Genomic DNA, 16,643 nt, shown 5'->3' with positions numbered 1-16,643 from the left:
TAAATCTAGTTCTTAAAGTTTTGCTGAGGGCTCCGTTTGAGCCTATGCATTCGGTTGACATTAAATTACTATTCTGGAAGGTACTCTTTCGACTGGCTATTGCTTCAGCACGCAGAGTATCTGAGATGGCTGCCTTGCAATGGGATCCCCCTTACCTAGTATTCCATTACTGGGTTAGGTTTTCTTCCTAAGGTTGTTTCAGATCGCAACATCAATCAGGAGATTGTTGTTCCTTCCGTGTGTCCTAACCCTTCTTCTTCAAAGGAGCGGTTACTTCATAATTTGGATGTGGTTCAGGCCTTGAAGTTCTATTTTCAAGCTACTAAGGAGTTTAGACAGACTTCTTCTTTGTTTGTTGTCTATTCTGGGAAGCGTAAGGGGCAGAAAGCCTCGTCCACTTCCTTATCTTTTTGGTTGAGGAGCATTATTCACTTAGCAAATGAAACAGCGGGACATAAGCCTCCTCAGAGGATTAAGGCTCATTCAACTAGAGCAGTGGTTTCCTCTTGGGTCTTCAAGAATGAGGCCTCTATGGAGCAGATTTGTAAGGCGGCTACCTGGTCCTCCTTACATACAAGTTTGACGTGTTTGCTTCGGTTGAAACATTTTTTTTAGAAAGGTTTTGCAGGCTGTGGTGCCCTCAGATTAGGGTCTGCCTCTCCTTTTTACCCTCCCGTTTCATTCAGTGTCCTCTAGAGCTTGGGTATATGTTTCCCACAAGTAAGGAATGAAGCTGTGGACTCTCCTCATATTAAGAAGGAAAACATAAATAATGCTTACCAGATAATTTCCTTTACTTTTGTATGAGGAGAGTCCACGGCCCCCGCACATTTTCTCTGTTAGGCGGACCTAAATTTTTGTTATTCTTCTGGCACCTTTTATACCCTGATATTTCTCCTACTGTTCCTTGTTCCTTCAGCAGAATGACTGGGGGATGAGGGGAGTGGGTGAGGTATATAAGCCTTTGGCTGGGGTGTCTTTGCCTCCTCCTGGTGGCCAGGTTCTGTATTCCCACAAGTAAGGAATGAAGCCGTGGACTCTCCTCCATACAGAAGTAAAGGAAATTATCTGGTAAGCATGATTTATGTTTTTATTTTCTTTATTTTTTTGGCATCTTTAACTGCTGCTTTGTCATATACATTATTCAAAATGATTGAGATCCATGTCCCTTTAAATTCGTTATACAAATGTTATTTGGTGCTGATTATTTCAACGATTTCTTTGAAAGAACAATCATGCCAGCTTCATTTTTGCCCCGGTGACAGTTCTCAGTTTGTTGCCCGAGGCTTTTCCATAAGGCATCCGTGACTGATAGAGTTCCTGCTGCTAAACAAATAATCTCCAGATCAGAAAGAGAAGCAAGTTACTGATCTCCATACAGCTCAGGGCAATCATGTCATTTCCACATTATACCATTGGCCACCCGTTCTCTTTATGTATATACAGCCACCAACTATTGTTTATTAAGTACATCTTAATAATAGTCTATGCTATTGGCCTATATGATTGTACTCAGCACATTAATCCTAATATATTTAATTGCCAAAAAAAATATCAGCAATTTCATTATGCCATTGTAGTGGTGTTGTTATTTTTTTTTAACCTAGAGTTAAGTTTAAAGGGACACGAAACCCAAAATTGTTCTTTCATGATTCAGCTAGAGAACACAATTTTAAACAACTTTCCAATTAACTTACGTTATCTATTTTACTTAAAGGGATAGGAAAGTCAAAATTAAACTTGAATGATTCAGATAGAGCACGTCATTTTAGGATACTTTTAAATTCACTTCTGTTTTCAAATGTGTTTAATTCTCTTGCCATCCATTGTTGAAAAAGAATACGCACATATCATACACTAGTGGGAGATAGCTGACGATTTGTGCCTGCACACATTTGTCTCTTGTGATTGGCTAACAAGATGTGTTCAGCTAGCTGCCAGTAGGGCAATGCTGTTCCTTTAGCAAAGGATAACAAGAGAATGAAGCAAATGTGATAATAGAAATAAATTGGAAAGTTGTTTAAAATTGTATGTTCCACCCGAATCATGAAAGAAAATATTGGAGTTTCCTGTCCCTTTAATTCTCTTCATATACTTTATTGAAGAAGCACCAATGCCCTACTGGGAGCCAATAACATGAGGCATATATGTGCAGCCACCAATCAGCAGCTCCTGGTCCTACCTATGTATATTTTTAAACAAAGGATACAAAGAGAACAAAACTAATTAGACAATATAAATTGGAAAGTTGTTTAAAATCGCACACACTGATTCAGGAAAGAAAAAAATGTGGGTTTCATGTCCCTTTAATTGAATGCTTCATTATAATATGAAGATTTATCAGGTATTTCTTCTGGCACCTTTATAATTGTAATTGTATAATTTTTTTGGCAGTGTATACACAAGGTTGGCATTAAATGCATAGGTTGCACCTGTGAAAGCACTGGCATTGAATGTGCATTTGGCATTGTACAAAACCCTGCCCATTCTGCCGTCTCATTTAGTTACCTGCTACACTAAACGGTTCATACATTTAACTGTTGCAGTCTTCTAATGATTTGCTTTCATATTTATTCAGAAAGTCTTATGTGCATTTATTCAGCTACTGAATCAAATTAATCTGTTTATGCATTAATTCATGTATTCCATGTAGCGTTTTCTTTCATTTTTTTATTTTTTATTGCATGCCGCTATTCATTAAGTATCCTGTGGAATGAAAGACGGTCTATACTTTTGCAATGAATCAAACTTTTCAGAAGTGGACTTAAGCGCTTCCTTGAAACAACTACACCAGAATCTTTCCTGAGATCAGAATGTAAAATAGACACCAATTTGGATACTTGTACTTATTTATTTTAGAATATCAGATTCTTGAAGTTCCCTTCTTAATATTTTTCCACTGTTGCTTAATGTCATGATTTTAGAATATTGATCATAAGGAATATTCTTTTTTTTTTTTTTTTTTTTTAAATAAACAAAGACAAAAAATTTATTTGGAAACCCAAATAATTTAGAAGTCTGAAATATTATTTTGTATAACGGAAGAAAACAGATGTCATTAAGTCTTATTTTAGCAAACCTCTCCTTTCACTATATACCAGAAGAAAACAGCATCTATTTCATTACATTAAACGCATTTACGTCAATTTCCAATGAGGAAGTCAAAGAAATTCCAATTCCCAAACATGTATCACAGTCATTGGTGTCAGAGTAAAGAAATTGGCAGTTAAACTGAATGACTCATAGTTAGAGGTTACTCACATAACAACACTGCTGCCTTGTTCACTCGTAGAGGAAAGTTCATAACGCTGCTCCTCACAGCACCCATAGGATGGAACCCTAATTCATATACCTGAGACATTTCCAGCTTAGATCACACACGGATTCTTGACAATCCATGATTTTTGTTGTGCATATATTTTATAGTAACCAGTAAGATTTGCTGAAATGCTGCACATTAGGGTGCTTTGTAAGGGTAACTTTGAATAGTGCATTGTAATACGAGTATTCATTATTACAATGTAACAAAAATCCAAATATATTTAAAGAAATTGTAAACACCTTGAGGTTTTTTTTAGTTATGTGTAATGAAACAACTTTGCAATATAATTTCATTATTTATTTTGCCCCATTTTCATGTAATTTAGCTCTGAAAATTTCTCAGAACACAAAAAGCATCCTGCTGACTTCTGGAGACTAATTGTGCCTAATTGGCTTTAAAGAGACAGAAAACCCCAATATTTTCTTTCATGATTTGGATAGAACATACAATTTTAAACAACTTTCCAATTTACTTTCATTATCTAATTTGCTTTCTTCTCTTGTTATTCTTTGCTGAAGGAACAACATTGCACTACTGGCAGCAAGATGAACACATCTAGTTAGCCAATCACAAAAGACAAATGTGTGCATACACCAATTAGCAGCAGCTCCCACTAGTGTATTCTTTTTCAACAAGGGATACCAAGAGAACAAAGCACATTTGAAAATAGTAGTGAATTTAAAAGTGTCTTAAAATGACATGCTCTGACATAATCATGCAAGTTTAATTGGGACTTTCCTATCCCTTTCACTGATAACAACTGCAAAACAGAGTACTTTATATACTAACTTTATGACCATGACTAGCCTTGTTGTCTGCGGACTAAAGCCCAGGTTGGCTCCTCCAAATAAGGCAAATGGTGGGTGGAGTTTGGCTATTGAAAAATGATTACAATAAAAAGGATGTTAATTTGTTTTAAGAACGTTAAGTCTTGGGTATTCTATGTCTTGTAAGTACAAGGTGTTTACTGTCCCTTTAAATACCCTTTTAAAGCTATATTCATGGAAGCAACATTATTGTGTTGTATAGTCTTTATACACTGGTACACAATTGCTATATCGTCACACACATCAAGAGACATTTGCATTCAGGTGCACTTGTTTAGTATACATAGTTACACTTACCTTACACAGATATACAATGTAGCAAACACTTATACAGGCACATATGACAGTACAGTTTAAAAGTACAGGAATAGAAGTCAGCAAGCAGTTGTCAGTAACCTCATGGGCAGCTCCAGAGGACCTACCATTGGTGCAGCCGGTACAGTGGTACCAGGCCAAGTGCTGGGGGACCCCCTAATGCAGTGGATCTTTTTATTAGTGCAGGCTACAGGCCCATGCTATCTATCTATCTATCTATATATATATATATATCTATCTATCTATCTATCTATCTATCTATCTATATATATATATATATATATATATATATATATATATATATATATATATATATATATATATATATATATATATGTTATCACTAGTAGATGTGAAGCTTCTATCACCTAGAGTTGGGGGAAGATCTCAAGTCTTTGATAACTCCCCATCCCTATTAAAAGGGACGCTGAAGTCAAAATTAAACTTTCATTATTTAGATAGAGCAGCAATGTTAAACAACTTTCCAATGTGCACAGTCTTTTTATATTTACACTTTTTGAGTCACACACTCCTACTGAGCATGTGCAAGTATACACAGTATATACATATATGCATTTGTGATTGGCTGATGGCTGTCACACGATTCAGGTAGAGTGGAAATAGATATTACTTTGAAATTTGTCAGAAAAAAATTCTACTACTCATTTGAAGTTCAGACTAAGTGCTATTGCATTGTCTTTTTATGATGCAAATGTTGATGATGTAAATCTACTGTGTTTACTGGTCCTTTAATACTTCTGTTCTTATTGACTTTAGTCCTGTTTTCTACCTATTACTGTTCACTGCTGCTTTGCTCCTGAATTGTATGTTTTATACAGAGGAAGAAAGAAGATTGTAACCCATGCCAGTGCAGATTGCTTTTATTACAAGCAAAAAAAGTATGCCCTGAAAAGGGCATTAGTGATTATAGCTCTTTTGCCAGCTAAAAAAAAATTCTAAAAAGCCAACACTAAAAAAAAACCCTAACTGGATAAAAAGTATGCCATGAAAAGAGCATAACGGATTATATCTATTTTGCCAGTCAAAAAGAACCCCCCCCCCCCCCCAAAAGACGTATTGCTAAAACACAAAATGATACTCAAACTTAACTCCAGCTCCTTAGGGGGGCAGCTACGGGTCCATGGCGGCAATCTGCCATCCAATGCTTCTTCTTTGCTTCTGATCTTCCGTTCAACGTCCTCTTGAATGCAAGGTTTCCCTCTTATATAGGGGTGCCCTTCCATTTATATTGGCTAATTTCCAATTCAATTTCAAATCAGCCAATAGGAAAAGCTTTAATTCTATTGGCTGATTTGAAATGAGATTATTATTTTTTAACATTGCTGCTTTATTGAATTCAATGGGGTAAATATGATATTGTGAATGTGATATCCTGTGGTTAATTTTTGTGCGTGTCGGGTTTCATGCAAGAGCAATTTTTTATTTTCAATAATAACAGCACTACCAGATGAACGCAAAATGTTAACCTCTAGTGATGTTAACGCTCGATCGAGAATGGTACTTACTGCTCCACTAGCCCAAAAGCAGCTATTTTAAATGACAAAATAAAGGCAAAAGAGCTATTTAATTCATCCAGCAGGTAAAATAGACCATTTGGAGGGGAGATAAAAAAATAACAGTGCATTGTTTCTTTAATCTAGCTTTTGGTGCACAGGTTCTGCAATTACTAACTCTGCTCAGTATCTGCAGTGTTGATTTCATATCTAACTTTTACATCGTACTCTAGTTTGTCTCATTTTATAAACTACTCATATAAAGTCCCCCTCTATTCACATGTTCTTATCCATCAGCCTAAGAGCCGGAGCCAACTGATTTGGTTAACACTTTTCATTCCTATATTCATATAAAGTAAATACTAAAGGTAAGGTGAGGAGCACTCAAGCAAACCAGTGGCTATACAGTCCTGTAGGACAGCAAATTATATAGGCATTCAAAGAACAGAAATTAATACCGTAAATATAGATGCATTAAAAACAAAAATTAGCTAGAGCATAATATATAGATGTATATTTGTAGTTGTGGTTTTTTTTAATTATTGAAAAGTAACTGTATAGTTTTAGTCTACATAAAGGAATGTTTTCCTTGGTTTAAAAGTCTGTTATGTTCCGTGCTGAGCCCAGTGTTGTAAAAATAGTGACACTTTATAGACAAGTGGTGATGTGCCTTACATTTGATATTATAGATGCTGCCATCTTTATTTTTTAATAAACTACACTAGACAGTATTTCCTGGGCATTTGGGGCATATTTATAAAATTAACCAGAGATCCGATCTCTGGTAATACTATAAGCACTAATTGCTACCACGAGCTTGCAGTAGCAATAACCAGCCACTTGTAATGGCTGGTTAATTATTGCACACAATAAATTAGCACTCCACTTGTAATCTAGCCCATACGTATTCACAGTATAATACACATATATCACAACATATACACATGTACAACCCCAATTCCGAAAAAGTTGGGACAGTATGGAAAATGCAAAAAAACAAACAAAAAGAGTCATTTGAAAAATTCAATTCACCCTGTACTATATTGAAAACACATTATTGACACAATTTTTTTGGAACGTGTTGCAGTCATCAGATTTGAAATAAGTGTATATTTTCAAAAATACATTTTCTGTCCGTTTGGGACTAAGGCTATTTTTACATTTTTGCGGTGTTTGTGTTTAACTGTAATTTTCCTCTTACTCATTTACTGTACCCCACACATATTATATACCATTTTTCTCGCCATTAAATGGACTTTCTAAAGATAACATTATTTTCATCATATCTTATAATTTACTATATTTTTTTTTATAAAATCTGAGTAAAAAAATGGAAAAAACACACTTTTTCTAACTTTGACCCCCAAAATCTGTTACACATCTAAAACCACCAAAAACAGCCATGTTAAATAGTTTCTAAATTTTGTCCTGAGTTTAAAAATACCCAATGTTTACATGTTCTTTGCTTTTTTTTTTGCAAGTTATAGAGCAATAAATACAAGTAGCACTTAGCTAATTTTGAAAAAAAGTAGTTTAAAAATAGCAATCTTTCAGGAATCCCTAAATATCCCTTGACATGTATATATTTTTTTTAGAAGACATCCCAAAGTATTGATCTAGGCCCATTTTGGTATATTTCATGCCACCATTTTACCACCTCCAAATGCGATCAAATAAAAAAAAAAATATTTTTCACAAATTTTTTCACAAACTTTAGGTTTCTCACTGAAATTATTTACAAACAGCTTATGCAATTATGGCACAAATGTTTGTAAATGCTTCTCTGGGATCCCCTTTGTTAAAAAATAGCAGATATATATGGCTTTGGCGTTGCTTTTTGGTAATTAGAAGGCCGCTATATGCCGCTACGCACCACACCTGTCTTATGCCCAGCAGTGAAGGGGTTAATTAGGGAGCTTGTAGGTAACTTGTAGGGTTAATTTTAGCTTTAGTGTAGTGTAGTAGACAACCCAAAGTATTGATCTAGGCCCATTTTGGTATATTTCATGCCACCATTAAGGCACAAATGTTGTGCAATTAAGGCACAAATGTTTGTAAATGCTTCTCAGGGATCCCCTTTGTTCAGAAATAGCAGACATATACTGTATGGCTTTGGCGCTGCTTTTTGGTAATTAGAAGGCCGCTAAATGCCGCTGCGCATCACACGTGTATTATGTCTAGCAGTGAAGGGGTTAATTAGGTAGCTTGTAGGGAGCTTGCATGGTTTATTTTAGGCTTAGAGTAGAGATCAGCCTCCCACCTGACACATCACACACCCTGATCCCTCCCAAACAGCTCTCTATCCTCCCCCACCCCACAATTGTCCCCACAATCTTAAGCACTGGCAGAAAGTCTGCAGTACTAAAATACAACGTATAATATTATATTTATTTTTTTTAAAACAATATTATGATGTGTAGGATCCCTCTTAGCCCCCAACCTTCCTGATCCCCCCCCAAACATCTCTCTAACCCACCCCCTCTACCTCATTTGCTCCATCTTGGGTACTGGCAACTCCCAGATTCATTAGATCCCAATTCCCTCCCTCCTCTCTCCCACTTTAGTTTCAATTTTTTCCATAGTGTAGTGGTTCCCACCCGCTTCCGCCCCGTGCACGTGCCCACCCGCCCCTCCCCGTGCACGTGCACGCCCATGCATCCGTGGGCGCCCCCGATAACCCCGCCCCCGATCACTCCTGTCTCTACACAGCAGAGGCCATCTATAACCGCCCACCTGCCTCCCACATCTGCTCCCACCCACCAACGATCAAGGCCATCGATGTCCGGTGCAGAGAGGGCCACCGCTTCCACCGCTTTCAAAGACCAATGACGTATGGGGTCGCTAACTGCAATTTTTTGCATGGCGTACCCCATACGTCGTTGGTCGTTAAGGGGTTAATGTATTTTTTTAAATATACAACTCATTTCAAATCTGATGACTGCAACACGTTCCAAAAAATTTGTAAGGATTGTGACAATCCTTACAACATAGGGCCCTATGTAACAAGGGATTATGAACTTTTTTCATGTCAAACTAACCTTTAGCCTCTTTATGGTCTATGCTCATGATAGTGTTTTGATACTTTTGGAGTAATTCCTTGATATATTTGTGTTTCTCAAAATATTATTATTGTTTATAATACAATAAATATTCCACAAAGCAGAAGTATTACAACAAAATCTTCTTGTTTGTGCAAGACCTTGGGGCAAGCTTGGGAAATTAGATTTATTTAGACATCATAGAAATATTAGCCAATCCACTCGATAGGCCTCTGGTAATGGTGTTAAAGCCGTTAGCAAGAGTATTAATCTTTGTTTCAAATAGACGTTATGTTATGCACAATACAAACTAATGCCAAGGATTAATACTTTTTTTTATCTGCTTTTACATTTAAATCTCTCTGGCTATGATGATCCTCAGATAAATACTTTGGTGTTTAATCACTTAGGATGCAAATACCATAGAAACAAAAACAAGGACTTGCTCACACTTTATTATGCTTCTGTGATCACCTGATAGTACTATGTTGTTCTGAGAATTGTTTGTCTGAAACTGTCTAGTATGATATATATTTTACTTTTATTAGTGTTGCATATAGTTTAAGCGTCCAATCTTCCATGTTGTGTGTACATATATAACGTCTATCCAGGTGATGTTACTTTTGCTTCAGTAACATTTCAGCTGGCATAACTGAGTGAGCACACCATACCTTTGTAAGTTTAGCAGGTAACCCAACCCTTCCCTCTTAATATCAGTTGCGTCACATCAGAGTTTTGTTAGGTGTAGTTTTTGTACTTTTTATTATTTTATTGGCAGTCATCTGCAAGCCAGCAGGTGTCTGAGGGCTGAGGTGGCAGTGTCGGAAAGAGTATGGAAGACGTTAAGCATGTCCTACTTGACTGTATTATGAGCCATAAAGGAGGGGGCGAGAAGCCCTTTCTTGGACGTTGTCCCAGATGGAGATGTTCATTTTGACATATGGAGAATGTTTGCTGTTTGGGCTTAACAGGATGTGATTCTTTCTTTCGTGCAGTCTGCCACCTTGGCATTGAAGAGAAAAATAGGCAAATAGCAAAGGCATCCATATACAGAATTTGAGGGCTTAATTGTCAGTGTATTAATATAACATATGTCTTATGTTGCTTAATTCTAATTTTGTAGAGCTAAACTACTCGCTACATGAATAAACTCAAAAGACACCTACAAAGTAAAAATAGTTTGAAAACTGCGTGTTCCTTTTTAGTTTTCTTAGTTTTCATTACAGCAAATGCTTTATATGATGATAGGAATAAAATATCAATAGTATCAATATATATACATATATATTACACTGGTAACATAACCTGGGAGGAATTGTTTGTAATTAGTTGTTTTATTGTGTATACAATGATTTCTAAAAATATAGTCCCCAGATTAAAAAAAAATAATTCCACATATTTAAGCATATTTCTTTACAGTTTATGTCTATATTAAGTTAGTTCTATTTTCCTCTTTCCTGCATCATGTGACAGGCATCAGCCAATCACAAAATGCATATATGTATATACTGTACTGTGAATTCTTGCACATGATCAGTAGTAGCTGGTGCCTCAGAAAGAAATATCAAGCAAATGCCCATGATATGAAAGTTTATATTTATATTTTTCCATTTAATTAATCATATATATATATATATATATATATATATATATATATATATATGTGTGTGTGTGTGTGTGTGTGTGTGTACAACACATAGAAACACCCAGCACTCACCAGCTAGCTCACAGCTAAGATAAAATCACAACTGGAAAGGTTAGTCACCGCATCTGGCCAAATGGGAAAGCTCAGGCACCACGTCGAGGTCCTTTCCTTTGCCTGAGTCCCTAACACAGGCACACCATCATGCGAGCTCACAAAGCTAAACAAACTGAGAACAAAGAAGGGGTGCACAGGTGGCTGTAATCACCCATAGAAAATACAAAACATGGAAGGGAACTGCACTCCAAGACCGGATCAGGTACACATCCTGTGACTCAGTAACATCCAGCCCTGGGTGCTAAATAGCACTCCAAAAAAGCTGTCACCAGAGCCACAGGCAGTTAACCCCAGTCCTGAATGGGTGCAAGAAACAAGGGAGATTACAAATAAAAAGTAATACAACACATAGAAACACCCAGCACTCACCAGCTAGCTCACAGCTAAGATAAAATCACATTTCCCATTTGGCCAGATGCGGTGACTAACCTTTCCAGTTGTGATTTTATCTTAGCTGTGAGCTAGCTGGTGAGTGCTGGGTGTTTCTATGTGTTGTATTACTTTTTATTTGTAATCTCCCTTGTTTCTTGCACCCATTCCGGACTGGGGTTAACTGCCTGTGGCTCTGGTGACATCACAGCTTTTTTGGAGTGCTATTTAGCACCGAGGGCTGGATGTTACTGAGTCACAGGATGTGTACCTGATCCGGTCTTGGAGTGCAGTTCCCTTCCATGTTTTGTATTTTCTATGGGTGATTACAGCCACCTGTGCACCCCTTCTTTGTTCTCAGTTTGTTTAGCTTTGTGAGCTCGCATGATGGTGTGGCTGTGTTAGGGACTCAGGCAAAGGAAAGGACCTTGACGTGGTGCCTGAGCTTTCACATTTGGCCAGATGCGGTGACTAACCTTTCCAGTTGTGATTTTATCTTAGCTGTTCCGGTCTTGGAGTGCAGTTCCCTTCCATGTTTTATATATATGTGTATATATATATATATATATATATATATATATAATGTGTGTGTGTTTTAAAAAAAAAAGGGTAAAAATGGGAAATAGCTCCTTTTTATGCTTAAAGGGATATGAAACAAACATTTTTCTCTCTTAAGACACGGTGAGTCCACGGATCAGCAATTACTGTTGGGAATATCACTCCTAGCCAGCAGGAGGAGGCAAAGAGCACCACAGCAAAGCTGTTAAATATCACTTCTGTTCCCACAACACCCAGTCATTCTCTTTGCCTTCAGTGCAAGGAGGAGGTGAAGTTTAGGCAACTTAGACGTTGTGCGGGCTCTTAAATTCTATCTGCAGGCTACAAAGGACTTTCCTCAGTCTTCTGCGTTGTTTGTTTTTCTGGAAAACGTAAGGGTCAGAAAGCTACGGCCACTTCTCTTTCTCTCTGGTTGAGAAGTATTATTCGTTTGACATATGAGACTGCTGGACAGCAGCCTCCTGAGAGAATTACAGCTCATTCCACTAGGGCTATTTCTTCTTCTTGGGCCTTCAAGAATTAGGCATCTGTAGAACAGTTTTGTAAGGCTGCGACTTGGTCTTCTTTGCACACTTTTTCTAAATTCTATAAATTTGATACTTTTGCCTCGGCTGAGGCTTCTTTTGGGAGAAAGGTTCTGCAAGCAGTGGTGCCTTCTGTTTAGGTTACCTGTCTTGTCCCTCCCTTATCATCTGTGTCCTCTAGCTTGGGTATTGATTCCCAACCGTAATTGCTGATTCCGTGGACTCACCGTGTCTTAAGAAAGAAAACAACATTTATGCTCACTTGATAAATTTATTTATTTCTTGATACGGTGAGTCCACAGCCCTCCCTGTTTTCAGTCAGTTTTTTTATATAAACCTCAGGCGCCTCTGCACCTTGTGTTATTTCCTTTCTTTCCTTTTCCTTTGGTTGAGCGACTGGGGGTTGTGGGAAGGGAAGTGATACTTAACAGCTTTGCAGTGGTGCTCTTTGCCTCCTTCTGCTGGCCAGGAGTGATATTCCCAACAGTAATTGCTAATCCGTGGACTCACTGTGTCAATAAATAAATAAATTTATCAGGTAAGCATACATTTTGTTTTTCTTTCATGATTCAGATAGAGCATACAATTTTAAGCAACTTTCTAATTTACTGCTATTATAATTTTTTCTTAGATCTCTTGGTATCTTTATTTGAAAACGCAGCAATATAAGCTTAGGAGCCAGACGATTTTTGGTTCAGCACCTGGGTAGCGCTTGCTGATTGGTGGCTACATTTAGCCACCAATCAGCAAGCGCTGTGTGTGCAGCTGTTGTGGCACTTTTTGCACTATTGCTTACAATTGAATTTGTAAGTAACAGATGAGAGTTGTGGATAGCAATTTATCTACAGTATACATTATATTATTAGTATAATATTCTTAGTCTTTCATTGTTGAACTATATAAAGTTGTTTTTGTTTTTTTTAATTAATATTTTTATTGAGGTTTTGGCAAAAGGAAATCAAACTTACAAATAGGATTTGTCAAAGCTGATCAGTCAGGCAGGTACATGAAATTAAATAAATAATGATAGACATTTGACCATTATGTATATAAAAGTAACTGAAATGATACAAATGTATAAAGAAGGCAAATACGATTAACTGGCCACTCAAATCTGGTCAATAATGTGTTCTTCAATCTGTGATTGGCCTCTTTTGGACCCTGTATTTTACAGAAGAATCTGTATAAATAGAAGGAATTACATAATATCAATCTGAATTCTTAGAATGTCCTCCTATCAATTCTAAGACCACTCATGGGTCTATGTTAACAAATACAACATGAGAGATTGAAGGGAGTAGAGCAGGTTTAGGGGTCACTTTTGGGCCCTTGAATACTTATAAGACTTAGCAAGAACAGATGCTGAAGCTCAGGGAGATGTATCAGGATATAAGCAAACTATGTAATCTTATAGGAATTATTAGGAGTTTAGATCAATGTGTGCCATAGTTATCTCTATATTGTTAAATAGGAGGAGTTGGACTTGCCAGAAAATCTGGTAGACCCTTGAGACTATAAATCATGAATATGTCATTGGATGTGTAAGGAGTTTATACATGACTGGAAAGGACAATATATGTGCTCAAGATACGGTTACCATCTCGGCTGGTACACCAAACACAGTGTTCAGAGCGAGACTGTGTTATCAGGAACTCCTTGAATATTGCAGGATTGGTGGGGTGCACTTCCAAACGGCAGAACAGAACGAAAAAGGAAATTACAGCAGCACTCCAAAGACTCAAAATTTTAAAACTTGGCTTTTATTATATCATCATAAAAAATACAAGCATATCGGAGGAGGAAAAAGTATCTCCTTACGCGTTTCATGCTGTGCGGCACTTAATCATAGGATAACATACAACTCTTGATTCTTGCCTTTTAAATCCCAGCCGTCTAATCATCGACCAAAACGTTACTCGACCATGGTTACCGGGACAAATAAAAAAAAATGATATAAAAACATCAACATTAGTCTAAAATAAACAGAAAATGTCCAAAAATGGGGCATAAACACTGCATAATAAAGATCTGTAACTCGTAAAGGCAACTTTGTAGAAAATATGACACTCGATGTTATAACACACTTCATCAATCAAAAAAAGTTACAATGTATAATAAATTATGATGCAACATGTTAGAGCTCAAACAATCAAAGTATCAAAGCTTCACATTTAAAGGGACAGTAAACACCAGAATTTTTGTTGTTTAAAAAGATAGATAATCCCTTTATTACCCATTCCCCAGTTTTGCATAACCAACACAGTTATAATAATACAAGTTTTACCTCTGTAATTACCTTGTATCTAAGCATCTGCAGACTGCCCCCTTTTTTCCCTAAGATATGGTGAGTCCACAGCTTGAGTAATTACTGTTTGGAATATCACTCCTGGCCAGCAGGAGGAGGAGGCAAAGAGCACCACAGTTAAACGGCTAAGTATCACTCCCTTACCCAAAACCCCCAGTCATTCTCTTTGCCTTCGGTGCATGGGGAAGGTGAAGTTTTGGTGTCTGAAGAAAAATTTTGATTTAATATGCAAGCAAGTTTTGGGGTATAGTGGTGGCTTTAAAGCTGTTAGGAACTTGTAAAGAGGTACTTACGTTTGCGTTTTCCTAACAAATGCGGCCCTAGTTTAGAAAGCCAGAGTTGGCTACTCTGTTCTTTCTTTTTCAAAGGTCTCTGTGAAGAACTGTGTATCTCATACCTTGTAACTGTCTACATGCCGGACAGCGGAGTAGGTAAGTGCTTTTTCTTCCAGTTGGGGAGACCATGCACTTAACAAATTAAAAGACACTGCTTTTTTATCGGGACATAGATAATCATGTTGTATGGGTTACACTGGGGTATGAAGCAGGCACTGTAGCATGTGTGAGACTAACATTTAAACTATTTTAAAAAGAAAGGGTAAAATGTTTCTGACACATATTTACTTGATAAAATAATACAAGTTTAAACTGAAAGTAATGCTGAATTTTCTATTTCAGCAGCTTATTCATTTTCCCTTTGCTTTAAAATAAAACAATGCAACATTTTAAACTGTCAGGTTTGAAAAAATGGATATTTCTGGTACTCAGTGTACCAGGAAGCTATTTTTGGTGCCTCTCTGTGTAGCAGCAGTAATTTGAGCTCAGCAGTTGCGGGCACATGACTGGCTTTACTTCGTAACGTTTCTGAGGAAAAAAGTTGTTTTTTTCCATTTCTGGGTGATCTGGTTTTAATTGCTAGCGGTTAGGGACCAAGGTGTGGGGTTGCCTGAGTGATATTTTACAAGTTTAATTTTTTTTCTTAACTTTTCTCACATAATTTTAGCTGGGGATCAATCCTAATTTGGGATAAATTGATGAAAAGTATATATTTTCCTTGGCTTATTTTAATTGAATATTAAAATCTTTGAAACTTATCTATACAAGTTTATTTACTGTTTCACAACATGTCTGATATGGAGCAAGAGCCTGCTCTCATGAATTCCTGCTTAGTATGTTTAGATGCACAAATTGCAGCTCCTATGCAAGTTTGTTCTTCATGTGTCAAGAAAACCTTGCAAAATAAGGGTAACATATTTGAGCCTAATGTCTCTCAGGATGATGCTGTTAAAATAATACCTCAGCTTTCTTCTGCTACGCCCCAAGCCTCAATGGTGTCACATGCAGTGCCCTGCGGTTCCTCTAGAACTACTAGTGGAGTTTATTTAAAAGCAGAAATTGCTGCCCAGATATCTTCAGCGGTATCTGCAGCATTAGCTGCCATTCCCAGATTACAGAGGAAACGCAAGAGCAAATCTAGAAATTCAGAAAGTAAGGTGCCTGTCCTCAGTTCTGCTTCCCAAGTTGCCCTTACTCATAAGTCTAATGAGGAAGATACATCAGACAGTATAATTCCTTCTTCTTAAAACTGAGGTGGTATCCTTCAGATTTAAGCTTGAACACCATCATGTATTGTTAAAGGATGTTTTAGGTAATTTAGATGACACCGATACCCCTGTTGTTGTCCTGGTCTGCGGACGTTTCATCTAAAGTCAAGCTTCTGGTTATTCCTTAAGAGGGCAAAACCTTGTTTGGACCCGGTTTGGCAGAAATTATCTCTGATATTACGGGTGGAAAAGGGTCTTTTCTACCTCAAGATAAGAAGAATAGGCCTAAAGGACGTCAGAATAATTTTCGTTCCTTTCGTAACTTCAGAGGAAAGCCTTCTTGGAAACCCAATCAGTCTTGGAACAAGGGGAAACAATCAAAGAAACCCAAATCAACATGAAGGGTTTGCCCCCGATCCGGGATTGGATCAGGTGGGGGGCAGACTTTCTCAGTTCTCTCAAAGTACTAAACAACCTGTGCCAATATATAGCTAAGGTCCCTAGGGGGCGCCTAAAATGAGCTACCAAAAGTTAAAAGCAAAATGTGCTAACACAATAGATGTCAATGG

At 37.2% G+C, this 16,643-nt stretch overlaps 1 protein-coding gene across 1 annotated transcript in view; it reads left to right on the top strand.

Annotated features, from left to right (window-relative positions):
• The window catches only part of MIPOL1 (mirror-image polydactyly 1), a 1,201,709-nt gene that overhangs the window by 1,012,398 nt on the left and 172,668 nt on the right, over positions 1-16,643 (top strand). The window lies entirely within an intron of this gene.

This window comes from Bombina bombina, chromosome 1 (assembly GCF_027579735.1).
Source record: "Bombina bombina isolate aBomBom1 chromosome 1, aBomBom1.pri, whole genome shotgun sequence".
Taxonomy (NCBI): Eukaryota; Metazoa; Chordata; class Amphibia; order Anura; family Bombinatoridae; genus Bombina; species Bombina bombina.
This window is presented reverse-complemented; position numbering and strand designations above follow the sequence as displayed.